Raw genomic sequence first — 14,836 nt, forward strand, 5'->3', positions numbered from 1 at the left:
TACTGAATGTTCACTTTCATTCTTTCTTATGTCGTTCCTATGCTCTTTCATTCTGCGTATCTCTAACTGACGTTTCGTTTGCCCAATGTAAGATGCATCACAACCATTACATTTCGAGCAATACATAACGTCAATTCTCTTAAATATGTCTAATTTATCTTTGTCCTTTTTTATGACAATATCTAATCTTTTTGGAACTGTAAAGAGCGCATTAATTTTAATTTTTTTCACATGGTGACTAATAAGTACTATCACTGATATCCTTTATGTATGGTAACGTCAAACATCGTTTTGTGTCAAATCCGAATTTATTAAGCAGTTATGCCGATCAATTTGCGAATATTGTAACCTGAAGAGGACCCAAATCAGGATCGAAACGTTGTTTCTCCAATAAACGGAATTTTGCCAGAAAGTAGCCTTATTAACATTCATTTATCGTTTATTACCATTGGCGACTGCAAGTTTACCTCATTTTTTATTTATTTAAATGGTTGGGAGGATATTTCAAAGGAGTGCAGATAAGGTAAGGAAGGACGTAACAAAACTTTTACAACTTCCGTAGGAATGCAAATGGAGAAAGGGTAGGTATCTCGAATTGAATCACTTTAATCCACTCGAGACTGGACCAGGTACAATCTTTGGTTAGGAGGAAAAGGGTAGTTTATAAATTTAAATAAATGGTAAAATTTTGCTTAAAATTAACAAAATATTTATTCTAATAACATTTTTTAAGTGGGAATACAACCTAGACGCTGAAGTCGTGATTTGAAAGATTATAATGACGGTAAAATTATCGAATTTAAGACGCATACTAAATATGTAAATAATTATACAGTTATACAAGTGTGTGGTGAGCGGAGAAAGGGAAACAGAAAGAATTTTCCATTTTAATTCTATAATATAATTGTAATAATAATTGAGGAGCAAGCGGATAGTTGAGGAGTTAGTGAATCTGGCTCCGGAGAATTAACGGAGAATAACGTAGTGACGAGGCAGGACTTAGGAAGAAGTTGTTGGTATTTGAAAAAGGTCGAGAAACACCAGGTTCTTCAACGGTTGAGATAGAAGAGAAGAACCGAAGAACACTAGATTCTTTGAGCAAGAAAACTAAGGATGGATACGATGAGATACTCTTGGTTAAAATCGTGGATTGGAAAATAAGAGAGGTTATTTATAAATAGAAATGTGTTTTAAAGAATTAAAAACGGAGGAGAATAAAGAAATAAAAAGAAAAAAAATTGTGGGATTTATTTATCACTGGTTCTCTGATTGAATCGAGTAGATTTCTTGACCGGATGGAACGGCACTATAAAGTTTATTCACGCAGTGATTCTACACACATGATTATATTCTGTATACTATTACTATATACTGATATACTGATAACTACTGCTATATACTGATTCTGTTATACTGATAATGTTATATTACTCTGACTGCCATACTTCTATATACTTCTGCAATATTAATTACTATTAATGATCTGACTATCGTTTTTTCTACTTTACAACTGCTCTACTTTATGACTCTTAATAGTGATGCCACTTTTCATAATATGATGTTTATATATGTAGGGCCTTACAGAAGGAGGATCGAGATGTAGGTAATTCAAGGGTTCTTGGTGGGACTTTTTACAGGATTATGGAGTGGGTGAATTCCTAGTATATTGCAAGGAATCGTTATTCCTTTTTGACATATTATACATTGAATAATCTGTTAAAAGTCTCTCTGTCTTCTCCCACATTTCCTTTAATTTTATCGAAAGAATCCGACCTACTGCGTTAGTCTATCTTCCCTATAAGTTTAAAAGATAAATTCTCCATTGTCCTAAACGTGCTGTGATATAGTTTGCAGATGGAAGAAATTGTTATTTATTTTTTACTAATATTTGGATTCTTTATTACTCATTTTTTGGCGAGGAGACGTGAAACCTTGCTTCGAACGTGAGTTTGTCTTTGTATTTATACGGTCAAAATTTATTATTTGTTAACTCAATATTCGAAAGAAACCGAAATTATTAACTTAGTCGTTTCGTCCATCTATGTTTATCGTCACGTTTCTAACAAACTAATCCTAGGCGGATAAAAAGATTAACGGAGACTGTTAAAACAGAATTTTTTTTTGTAATCTTATTTAATCTCTGACGAAGGAGTGGAATCTGCCTGACGTAACACGCACATATTGGAATTTTTCCGTTGGAAATTCTCACGTGAAAAAAATCTTATAACTGCGCATCACTGAGCACATACCGCTGTTGTTTATTTTGTTTTGCAAATAATTGCAGGATGATGAAAAAAGTAGTTATAAATTTAAATTATCAAATTACTTTTTTTGTGTTTTTTACAATCTCTTACAAAACAAGACTAATTAAATGCTGTTGCAGAGGCTGTACTTGTAAAAATATATATAATACGTAAATGTTAAAACAAAGGTCATATTGTTAAAAAAGATTCAAGGAATGTATATATATATATATATATATCTGTTGCCAACATTTGTCACAGCAGAAATGGTTATCGAGATTGAAACATGTAGGATATCCAATAAGTAAAGCAATATTATTTTAAACATTTTTTATCCTCAGATGGAACATTGAATACGTATATTCGAACAGTATTCATGTGTTAGGCATTTACAAACCATAAACAATAACGAGAGCTAAAGTGGAGATAAAAAATGTTCCACATATCTACTACTAGTCCTCTACCACAGCAAGGTGAAGAAGGTCTATTAAGCTGTCTAAGTCAAATTATCATAAGGCAAAAAACAATATATGAAAATTATTTGCTAATTATTTGCTTTTTTTACTGTAAAAAGTAATTGTTTTGCTGCAGTCATAAAAAAAATACGAGCTGGTAGATAGCTTAAGGGAATTTCTCTGCTTAGGCCCGGCAGAACAAATGCACAGGGATTCAAGTAAAGAAAATGACTATTTTGTTGCCTCCTTTTTTTTGTTGTATGTGCTCTAAAGTTAATAATGGTGAATATAAGAAAAATATTGGCTATAAAGTACTACCTTTATTACTAAAATAATTTTTTTTATTGAGAATAAACATTTTTCACTATTATACCACCCTTAGATAACTAAATACAACAATTTGAAATTTATGTTATATCACTAGCACACATTTACCACACTTATGGTACGTGTATTACTTCGATTATTGTAAACTTTTTTTATTTTATCAATTATTTCACTCTAACGAGCAAGTGCATTGTTTCAAAAATTTAACAGTATTTTTCTGGACAGCTAAGATGTATTATTGTAAAGTAGTTTCACTAACATCTGTTCATTACTTTTATGTTTAATACGATAATAAAAACTGAAAAATCCTGAAAATTTATCGATTCCCATAAGAGCTCAGGTTAATAAAATATTTAATATCTAAATTAATATCTAATTAGCTAGTTCAGCTTTCTGAATATTTGACGGTCAATTTATATCACTAATTTGAACTTCTTACAAAGTTTCATGAAAATCTGATAATTTTGATTTAGCAGCGGAACTCCTTTAACATTAACTATCTAGCCTTTCGCAATTCATGTTTATTACATATTACTTAATATGGCCCAGTATTATTACATATAAGATTTTTTTTTAATATTTTGAAAGAAATGTTAAATAAAAAAATTATGTTCAATTAAACATTTATAAATATATATAAGGAATAAACACAACTATTTATTAAATATAAAATTTTATTTACTACAAGGCGTTATCTTAACATTTACTTATCAAAAAGTTTTTCCAACTTTTGAAAAAAGACACGAAATACTAATTGAAAGTTGAACAGTAAATAAAAAAACAGAATCTTTTGTACGATAATAAGATAAATTGTGACTGTTTTGTTTTTATACCGTTTTATATCATTGTAACCAAATACACTTTGAGTAAACTTGATGCTTTCTTAATTAAAAATGTTGGTTTTTATTGTAATTTTTAATTTAATCTTATGGAAACCGACGAAAAATAATTTTTTACATAATAATTTTTAATATATTTTTTAAATATACTTTACAAAGTTTATATTACATATAACTTTTTGCTGATACATAAAACGTTCATATATTTAAGACGAGAGAAAATTTTACGTAATTCTATTTTTAATTTTTTAATTTATCAAGTAAAACTGAATAAAAAAACTATTAATTTTATGTAAATAATAATAAATCATACTCACCTCAAGGTTGTTGTGCCGAGATCCCGATTGCCTTTCCTTGTTCTTAGGCATCAATCTCCTCCTTCTTTTCTTGTTGCACATTCGCGAATAACATACTATAATCGCGCGTGGAACTAATTAGACTAATCTATAAAACCCACACATAAAAAAAGTAATATAATCAATAATATATGAAGTTGCGGGCTGCCAACTACATATAATACTCAATATAATAATATTTTCTGTTAATGCAAGTACAATGTTGATACTGCAATAGCATATATTATTGTATTGTGTATATCTGTAGTTGACAGCTCGCAACTACATATCTTATTGGATATATTATATATCTTATTGATATTTTTTTTTTAGTGCATGATATAACTTTCAGTTCAAAGGGAGTTCCGTGGAATCAACACCATAAATCTTATCTTATTGTATGTTTATTAATAATATTTCCTTTTCTTTATTTCAGGTAGAAACGGGCGAAGGGGATCAGCGGTATTATATTCAATCGAATTGTATCATGATAGTTATGAGAAAAGCCCTTTTAGTTCGTTCAATTGAATGGCTCTCCTGAAGCAAACGCGCGACGTGACGAACCAACTACGATTCGTTTTCAATTAAGTTGGTCGGCACTCCCGAAAACGCAACGCGACGAACCACAGTTGTGTTCGTCGACGATGTAATCAGTGCAATGGGTACAGTTAGCTTCCTCCATAGACTTTCAAGCCCTCAGGGTACTGAACCCTCCCAACACGTCAAGGTCGTGGAAGGGAAGATTTCTTCTAAAAGATTATACAAATTTTAATTCACTTAAAAGAGGAACGAATATTGAGCATATATCAGTCTATCATTGTGAAACAAAAGAATACTTGAGCAAGTTTCGTTTACCAAAACATTTGACGTGTAATATGCATTGGTATTATAGACTATAGATATTATAGAAATAAGTAAACGCTAAATAACCTATTTTACATTTTATATATTGTTTAATAAGTAAACTTTATTGTTTTTTTTATTTCATAAAATTGTTGTAATTTTATATTTTAGGTATCTTAATTATCACAATAAGCGAAATTAGTTTACACAATTAAATATTTGTAACAACGATCAATTATCGAAGGAGATATTTTCAGATTCTATAAAAAATTATATTGAATTATATTAAAATATTTTTAATAATTAGAAGATTGAGCTGCGTGCGAATAAGCTATTAAATTTCGTATTATTTTATAATTTATTATAAAATTCTTGTAATATATACGATATATATGATGCGGTTTTCTGTAAAATTATTTGCTTTACCGGCTCTTCGTGCATTACGTCACGCTCTTAATTAAAATCCGATAAATTACATTTATCGTTCGGTAAATTAAAAGTGTGTGATATTTGTAAATTAAAAAAATAATTATATTGCTTATATAAACGTTAAGAAACAATAATTTATAGTTTTTATTATTTAGCATTTTAATTTTTATTTCGTAGTTTAAAATAGTTTTTCATATAGAAGTTTATCAATCTCAAACAGATTGATTAGTCTTCGCAAAAATTACTTGTAGTACTTGTTGCGCTAACGTGTTTTAAAAAATAATTGAATCCAAGTAATGGCAAGATCTGTATGTTCGAGACACGGAGCACAAAGGATAACATCGACTAACTGTCATCGCACATACCTATTATATAAACCAAGAACTGTATACTACAATTAAAATATTTAAAATCTATATAAATAAAAATGTAAATGTTTGTTCGTCATCTAAGATCTCCGTAAGTTTTTCACCGAATGCTTTAAAATTTTGACACAACGTTGCATTCGTAACCGTGAGTGTTGTTACAGGGTCTGATTTTGAAAATACTTGGTGTTTCAAAAATGAGGGGCCATAATTTAATTTTAAACAATATTTTTAAAATGATATTTTTTTTGTAATTTTGACACAACGTAGTATTGAATTTAGTTAGAAGTACGCGAATAAATAAATATTAGATTTATTACTAGTCGTTTCATAAATACAAGCCTTTAATTTGAGAATGTTTCTTTTAGCGTGTATATGACAATTTAGAATCAATGGCAGGATTTGAAATTTGGACACAATGTTGCATTCGAAAATAGGAGTGTTCTTATGCAGTTTGATTTTAGATACACCGGAAAACAAATTAATTGAATACAGTGCCAAAGGCAATAAATAAATAAAGTAAGTTAGAAGTACGTGAATAAATGAATATTAGATTTATTAAAGATAGATAAATGCTTATTCAAAAATAAAATAAAAAGAGCAACAGTAAAGCAAGGCTCTTGAAAGTTAAACAACAAAAGCAAAGAAAATTTGAAAAAAACGTAACTTAAAAATAGAGAGCCACAGCAACGCGTGGCAGGGCATAGCTAGTTATATATATATATATTAAAACGGTCTTTAATTTAATGTTGTAAATGCAAAATTTTGTTATCCTAAATAAATTCCAATTTATTCTCAGTCAATTGATTGCTTGAAATATTTTTAATTGTATGTATAATGAAAACGCATTTTGTTGCTTGAAGATATTTTGCAAATGTTTAAATAAATAAATTATATTTTGTAAATAAAAATTACTACAAAAACTACAAACAAATTCCTAATTAGTTTTAAGATATCTTGAAAACTGACAATGTATCGTTATATTGTAAATATGTAATTATCTTTGAAAACGGTTTAAAAAGAATTATTTTTTAATAATCGAGGTCTGAGAGCAATCCGTTTACTTGACCGCGAAATAAACCTTTATATCAAATTTTATCGGAAGGACCAAATGTAGGATAATTCAGAGATAGATAAGATTTTTAATTAAAAATTCAAGAAGTTAGAGCTAATAATAGGATGTATTTAATAATTTAATTATAAAATAGGATGCATCGCGAAATTTAGAATTTTGTTACTTATCTGTAAGTGCTTAACTGCGCGTCTTTTTACTTTTACTGTTCGCGCGTTTTTCAGTCAATCCCTCCCCTTTCCTTTGCATATGATTCAGTTTAAAATCGTAGATAATAATAATATACACGGGCACAACGTATTTATAGAGTTAAATTATTCAAATAATACGAAAATATGATTCAACCGTTGCGTCAGATCTAATTTTACAAACCAATTAATAAAATTAAATCTCCTGTGATATAATTTGATCCATAATTTGATCCTTGATATAAAGATTTTTTTCCGAGTCAAAGTATTCGCACGCGTATAAAAACATGAAGTAAAAAACTTTTAACGATTGCTTCTGCGTTTCAAGCTAAAATGTATAAAACCGACAACAATCTTTGAAATCAATGACGTTAGAAAAAAAATTATTTTTTAATAATCGAGGCCTGAAAGTGATCCATTCATCTGACCACAAAAAAGTCTTTACATCAAAATAGATTAAATTATATTAGATAGATCAAATGTAAGATAATCCAGAGATGGTACAGATTTTCTGTAATATAATTTAATTTATAATTTGATTCTTGATATGAAGATTTTTTCCCGAGTCAAAGTATTCTTACGCATATAAAAACATAAAATGAAAATCTTTTGACTGCTTCTGCGTTTTGAACCAAAATGCACAAGTGCAAGGACAATATCTAAGACAAATAATTTTTAAAAAATATTAATTTACTTATAGTTGAGAGTCTGGAAGATTTCTGTATTGTCCAAGTATCTGCGCGTACATGAAATAAAGAGAATTAGCATATCATAGACGAAGTATTAAAGAAGTACAACTAAATAAAACAGATTAACTGTAACATTAATTAAAATTTAATACTCACCGTATCGCGACGTTTCGAAATGTCTCTCGATGTTTAATAGTCTGTCTTTTGCTGCAGTTATATTTGTAATATACTCGACAATGTTTGGAAAGTCCATGCGCCATATATCCTTCATCGAATATGTAAGATTAAATATTTCAAACGACTGCGTTTTGCGCCAAAACGTACAATGACAAAGACAATTTCTGAGGTCAATGACGTTAAAAAAAGTTATTTTTTATTAATAATTGAGAATGATTTGTTTATCCAAAGTATTCGAGCGGAGACATAAAGGTTTTTTAAACTTTAAAACACGTTTCTAAAAATAATTTAGTTTTAATCGCTTTATACAGAAGTCAAGCTCCTATTACGTAAATTGATTATTTTTTACAATTTTATGAATGTAGTATGGAACAGAACCAAATAATCGTAGACATATAGCATGGAAGAGACCCAGATAATTGTGTACATTATCTATGGACCTTCGTGGACATACGTTAACTATGTTCTAGGTGCCCATTTTATGCACATTGAGGCGCTAGTCGATAAGAACACCCTAGGAACATCTAAAATACGGATAAGAGCGCTCTCAAGTTTCTCTCTGTTATTAATAAACGCTAGATGGTGCTTCATAACTTGTTATTGTTCCTATTTAATTCCATTCTTCAGTTTTTTATTTCTATTAATATTCTTTTCCGTAATCTCTTAATATGTAAAACAGTTTTGTATAAATAATGTTTTTTATATGTCGATATGTTTATTATGTGTATAATATTTGTTATATATTAATAAATTTTAATAAATGTAAAAAGAAGTATGTGTATGACAAAATTTCGCCTTCGAATGATCTTTCTTTATTTCTCGATAGTGTTTTTTAATAATTTTATGATAAATATTCATTACGTGTATACAGAATTGAAAAATTGTTATTTTTCATTATCTTTATTAATTTTTTGTACACCAAATATAAATGGATCATTAATTTAAGATTCCAAGACAATCATAAACAAATTATTTGATAAGTATTGTTACATCTCGGGAAAAAAATATTTCATATAAAAACATATATAAATATATGTAAAATATGTCCATATATGTTTATATTAGCTTCATTTCTGTTGTAAAATTTCTGTTTGTAATAAAAAAACAATAGTTATACTAAAAAGACAAAAACTAATTTAAAAAATAATTTTCTTATTGTTTCTTTTAAAAAAGCCAAGCATGAAATTGTCAATATATAACCATATACATTCCGGAATATATATAATTGTATATGGACAATTTTTCATACTTAGCTTTTTAAAAAAAGCAATGCAAATATCATTTTTTAAGTTAATTTCTGTCTTTTCAGTATGACTGTTATTTTTTTATATCAAACAGAAATTTTACAAAAAAAAGGAACTTAGTATAAACATATATAGATACATTTTATATATATTTATATATGCTATTATATAAAAAATTTTTGCCCGGGATTATTATTAAAAGATAATATTTCTTCCGTAGGAAAAAAAAGGCACGATATGTGATAAATAAAAATAACAAAAAATATCTTTCTCATTATAACTGTATTTATATTATGCATTTTATCTTTATTTTTATAATTTTTAAGATATGAACATTGTATAGTAATATGTTTCTGTTAAACATAATAAAAAATGTTTTTTATTTTCCTTATTCAATATTAAACTGTTCCTTATTCTGTATTCTCTGATCACTATTTCTCTTATTATTCGGACCTCCTTAGTTTTCGTGTCGTGTTTTTTATGGTTTTTTAAAATCAATTTCAATGGAAAGTTTGAGATGTAACACAGATAAGATGGACAGATCCAAAACACACACATATCTTGCTTTATTTTGACGTGCTCCATCCACCAACGAGTCTGCGCGCTGCAAGAGATTTCTGTTTGGCTTTTCCCGGCAGCGACGGATACACCTATTCCCGTCAGTCACGTGGTGAGCTTTCGCGGGTAAGGATCGCGTTCCTCTGTCGGCTTTTTTCAGTGGTGTAAAAGAAACCAGTATCAAAAAGAGAGAAAGAGAGAAAGAGAGAGGAGACATCTGGATTCATCACGGTTCAAGGTGCATTTTAAAGATCGTCGAAGGTAAATGTCTTTGTAAAAGTCTTCACAAGAATTATGCCGTAAATTTCAAAATTATGCTTACATAGATTACGTTTATATTATTATTATTATTTGCATTATGTTTACATGAATCTTTTTTATGTAGACACTATGCAAGCAATATAAATTATTATAAATTAAATAATGCAATACAAGTAAAATTAAAATTAAAAATAAAATACAAGAAAAAAGTACTTAAGTTATTGAAATTTTAATATATCTATCTTTAATATTAATAAAATAAATTTGTTTAATATAAAATATTTAAAAAAAGGAATTTTATATTGATTATTTCTAACATAAAATTTGAATCTTGACTTATGATTTTATGATTTATGGATTATTGTTTACACAGTAACACGTGACACGTAGAACAATACACAGTTTACATAGTATACACAAAGATTATTTAAACTTTACGCATAAACGTCCAATCCTAGTCTTCAGTAAAACTATTTCGTAGCTGACTGAAAATTTCTTGTATGTACTTACCCAGATAACCAAGTGATGTAGCATTCTGAGTAAACTAACGCATTATATGTGTTGTTATATATTTACTGACATTGAAATAAAATACACTACAAATTCAGCGGCATGACTACTTATCCGTGTAATTAGTTGAGGACATTTAAAAAAAGAAACGGTTAGCAATATTAATATATTATTTGCAATATAACATGATAATAACAAGTGATTGATAACAAATTGATGCTGACACATCGCTATTATTATGCTGTATTAAAAATTACAATTATGAGTTTAATCTAATAAATATATATACATAAATGTCGTCTCACCTTATTCCGAGTTAGTCTCAATTAGTTGTGCAATTAGTTAGTCTAAATTAGTGTTGCAATGATTGTTGGCAACGTGTTTGTAACATCAAAACATTTGGTTATCTGGGTATAATAGGAAAAATAATATAGAAAATAGAGAAAATAAAAAATGGCCAAAAAGCTGCAATTTTATAACAATAAATGTTGGGACAATAATGAAGCAGTTGTCAATTAATGTTTTCTCATTAAAATTTTTTTTATTAATTAATTTTATTGTATTAATTTGTGACTTAAAAAATTGTAAAATCGAGTATAAGATAACTCATCATTTGACATAAGTGCGTTATTAATTTGAAAGACGAGAGCATACTGCGAAAGTAGATATACGGTCGATATCGCGCAACATAGAGCCTACATTTGGAATCTAATATCTACCCGGGGGAACGCAGTCTCAATGTCCGATGATACTTGGTTACTGTATTGAATAATGAAATATGCATCGATGCTCACTTGACGACGCGCGACGGCGATATTCTACCTTGTGCAACTTCTCGGGGATTGACATAGGAAATCTACAAGAAAGTGAAGAGTTGTCGCTATACTCTTTATTTTAATATGCATTATTTCGAATGCTCATTGTAAAGTTCTTTGAGCTTTCATTTGCGGAAAATCGAGTTTTACATGGATTTCATTTAAATATTCTATAAAGATATGTACACTGAAAAAAAAAGTAATATATCTAATAAGATATGTAGTTGCGGGCTGCCAACAACTACAATATACTCAATACAATAATATATGCTATTGCAATATCAACATTGTATTTGCATTAACAATAAATATTATTGTATTGAATATTTTATATAGTTGGTAACGCAGTTACATATGTTATTGGTTATATTATTTTTTTTGTGTATATATATGTACAATATATTGGGAATTTATGGTTTATATATGTATGTTGTTATGAAATACTAATATGTATATTATGGAAGTATATATGTGTGTTTGTTATGAAATACTAATTGTCACATGATATTAGAACTTTATTTTATATTACAAATTTGATAAAAATTATATAATGTATTAGTGAAAACACGATAAAAACCTTTATCATACTGAAATAAAGTATTCTTTTCAAAAGTGTACTTATGTTTAAACTGAAAAGATTCACTGCACTGTTGTTAACAAAACTAGATTGAAAGATGTATTTAAATACATAAAATTGCAATAAAACGTTGATTTTATTTTGTAGTAAAACGTTGGTTTTACTTTATTACTGTTTTATTGAAATTTGAAAATGTGTATAAAAAATGATGTAAATATATATATATATATATATATATATTGCGAAATAATATTAAATAAATAAGATAATTTTACGGACAATATGTAAGTAATCACAAAAATAAAGTCCAAAGATAAGGTATTGAGAAGTGTTATGCTACGAATCAAAGATTGATTCGTAGCATAATACTTCTTAGCATAATAATTCTACACTTGAAGATGCACTTTCAAAGGTTTTTATATGTTTAATTGGTAGGAAAACCAATTATGATTTTTAGTATATTTATAGTATAAAGTAAATGTCCAAATCCTGTGTTCGGATAATTAGTTTTGTGACATCTTTGCTTTCTCTTTCTTTTTCTTTCTCTCTTTTTTTCTCTCTCCCCCTTTCTCTCTATGCACAAATGTATATATATTATCTGCCGTATCTTATCGCCATCGCAAGGAAGAAATTACGTACGTGACGCGAAGTTATAATCTTAACGGGGTGGTCTACGTGTGTACTTAGCGCATGACAGTAATAGTTTTTCTTGATAATTTAATGTACAACATTAAATTAAACAGAAAAATCAATTTTGATAAAAGAGATAAGTACAGACTTCAATTATATTAAAATATTAAAAAATTTGTATTGGACGTTTAAGCTGCTAGAATGTCAAAATATTTTACAACATTATCGCCACGCTTAAGAGTCCTACATAATTATCTTGCTCCAGTATAATTATTTTCATATTTGAATCTGGCTTATTATTATGCTTAAGTGTTTTACATGTTATTTTGATAGTCCAACATAAATTTACTTTCTGATCTGTATTTAGTTACATTTTTAGATACTGCAATAAAATTATTCTTTTAATATAGGCATGTTTTATCCACAAAATATTTCATCTTTCAAATTTAATTCTCAACTTACAGTTGGAATCAACTGTGTGTTTAAAACCAATCATATCTTTAGCGAGAAATTCTATTATACTTGTGTTTAATCGTTAACTAAAGGTTCGTATGTTAATCACAAAGTAATATTAATATATAATAAATTATTGTTAACAAATGGTATAATAACCGAGTGATTTACATTTATTTTCTATCAGTTTTGCAAATCCGTTCGAAGATGGAAGATTGTATTTGAGTTAAAGTTTTCAAACGCACTCCCAGGGGGTTGATAGACGATTTTCACCTTTCCGGAAATAGAGCACGATTTACTTCTCTTAAAGGCGCAATATCTGAGCTTGCAGTCTCTCGGGGCGGCAGTGGTTTATCTCGAAAGATGAAATTTTGAAGAGCCGGAAACCACTCCTAATGAATCAGTCAACAGTTATACGTTGCTAGAAACAATGCGACTGTTTTGCCTAATCCTATTTTCTTTAAAAAAATCTTTGAAAAAGTTTTTTAAAGGAAGAGAACGCGTTTGGACATTTAACATTTTAAATTGTAATGCAAATATATATCGCTTTTTGTTATTTTATTTTATTGTATATTAAAATGTACAAATATTTATAAAGCGCTGTATTTTAACGTATTAAATTATAAATTAAATTATAGCGCGTAATTGTTCAATCCTTTTATTAAAATTATTAATTGATCAAATTTAATTTGGCGGAAAATTTGCGGTACTAAACATTGCGGCACGGAAGTTCATAAAACATTTAAAATGTACCGACCGTGTCACGCAGACGTAATCAGTTAGATTAATCGAAAAGTTTTAGTTCACGCGTGCCACTATAATTCGCGTGATGTATAGTACATTTATATAGCTCACTTACTTTTCATGACACACAGTTAATATCTGATGAACGATATGCAGAATAATACGCAGTTACGAAATAGAAATCATTAACAAAGTAATTTTTATTTCTTGATTTTTACGTCCACAGATTATTTGCGAATAAGGAAGAGAAGCAAGTAAAGGTTTACGGTATAATCCCTGATGACATTATAGCATTGATGAAAATTCCATCTTCTATCGAGAAATACAAAATTGCTTTTTTATATGGGTCAAATAACATCGACTCGAATTCAACGAGCGAGCGGAAAGAATTAAGCAAATGAAAGTTTCTCCTGTGTGCATTTACCGTGTTTCTCTTGGTTCCCGAAGAGAGGTTCTCGTCGTGCGACGTATTTATGAGCACTCGTCAAAGGGTAAACTTCTCGACTTTCCATCTTTTATTTATGTAGCTTAAACTTATATATTTGAAGTCTTATATATTGTATATGTCAAGTTATAGCTCTTCTTTAGAATGGAAAAATCATTAATAAATTAAAATACTAAGTTAATGTGTATAAAATAATGGATTTTCAGAAAAAAAATTGTATCACTGTTTCAGTCACAGTTTTCTTTTTATAACAAATATATTCTGAATATTTTTAAAACAGAAACACATTACATATCTGCTTTTTTACACAAAAGTTTTATATAATATTAAAAAATATGTTTATTTTTTGATCTGCTAAGGTCCTTTAATTTTTTATGTGTATATATAAATTGTATGTAAAGCATATATAAATTATAAATTTAATACTTTATATGCACAACAAACTAATAATATGTTATAGATATTATTATTATTTAAATAGATAAATTAAGAAAGTAAGGATTAAATATTATTCAATAGAAAATAAAAAAAATGCTTTTTTGTCTAACAAAAATGTCGAAAGATATTACTATTAAAGAACTTTCACATTTTTATGTTTTATAACTTGAGAGTTAATTCTAAAGTTAATTCTCCAATT

General features: G+C 28.1%; 1 protein-coding gene across 2 annotated transcripts in view; it reads left to right on the forward strand.

Annotated features, from left to right (window-relative positions):
* The first annotated feature begins 9,530 nt into the window (after window positions 1–9,530).
* Window positions 9,531–14,836, forward strand: part of LOC105828666 — a 45,091-nt gene continuing 39,785 nt past the window's right edge. The window contains exon 1 of one of the 2 annotated variants that reach the window (XM_036282654.1): window positions 9,531–10,025. The gene's annotated coding sequence lies outside the window, so the exon portion shown is untranslated. The remainder of the gene's footprint in view (window positions 10,026–14,836) is intronic. The other variant, XM_036282655.1, reaches the window with a different exon arrangement.

This window comes from Monomorium pharaonis, chromosome 2 (genome assembly GCF_013373865.1).
Source record: "Monomorium pharaonis isolate MP-MQ-018 chromosome 2, ASM1337386v2, whole genome shotgun sequence".
Lineage (NCBI taxonomy): Eukaryota > Metazoa > Arthropoda > Insecta > Hymenoptera > Formicidae > Monomorium > Monomorium pharaonis.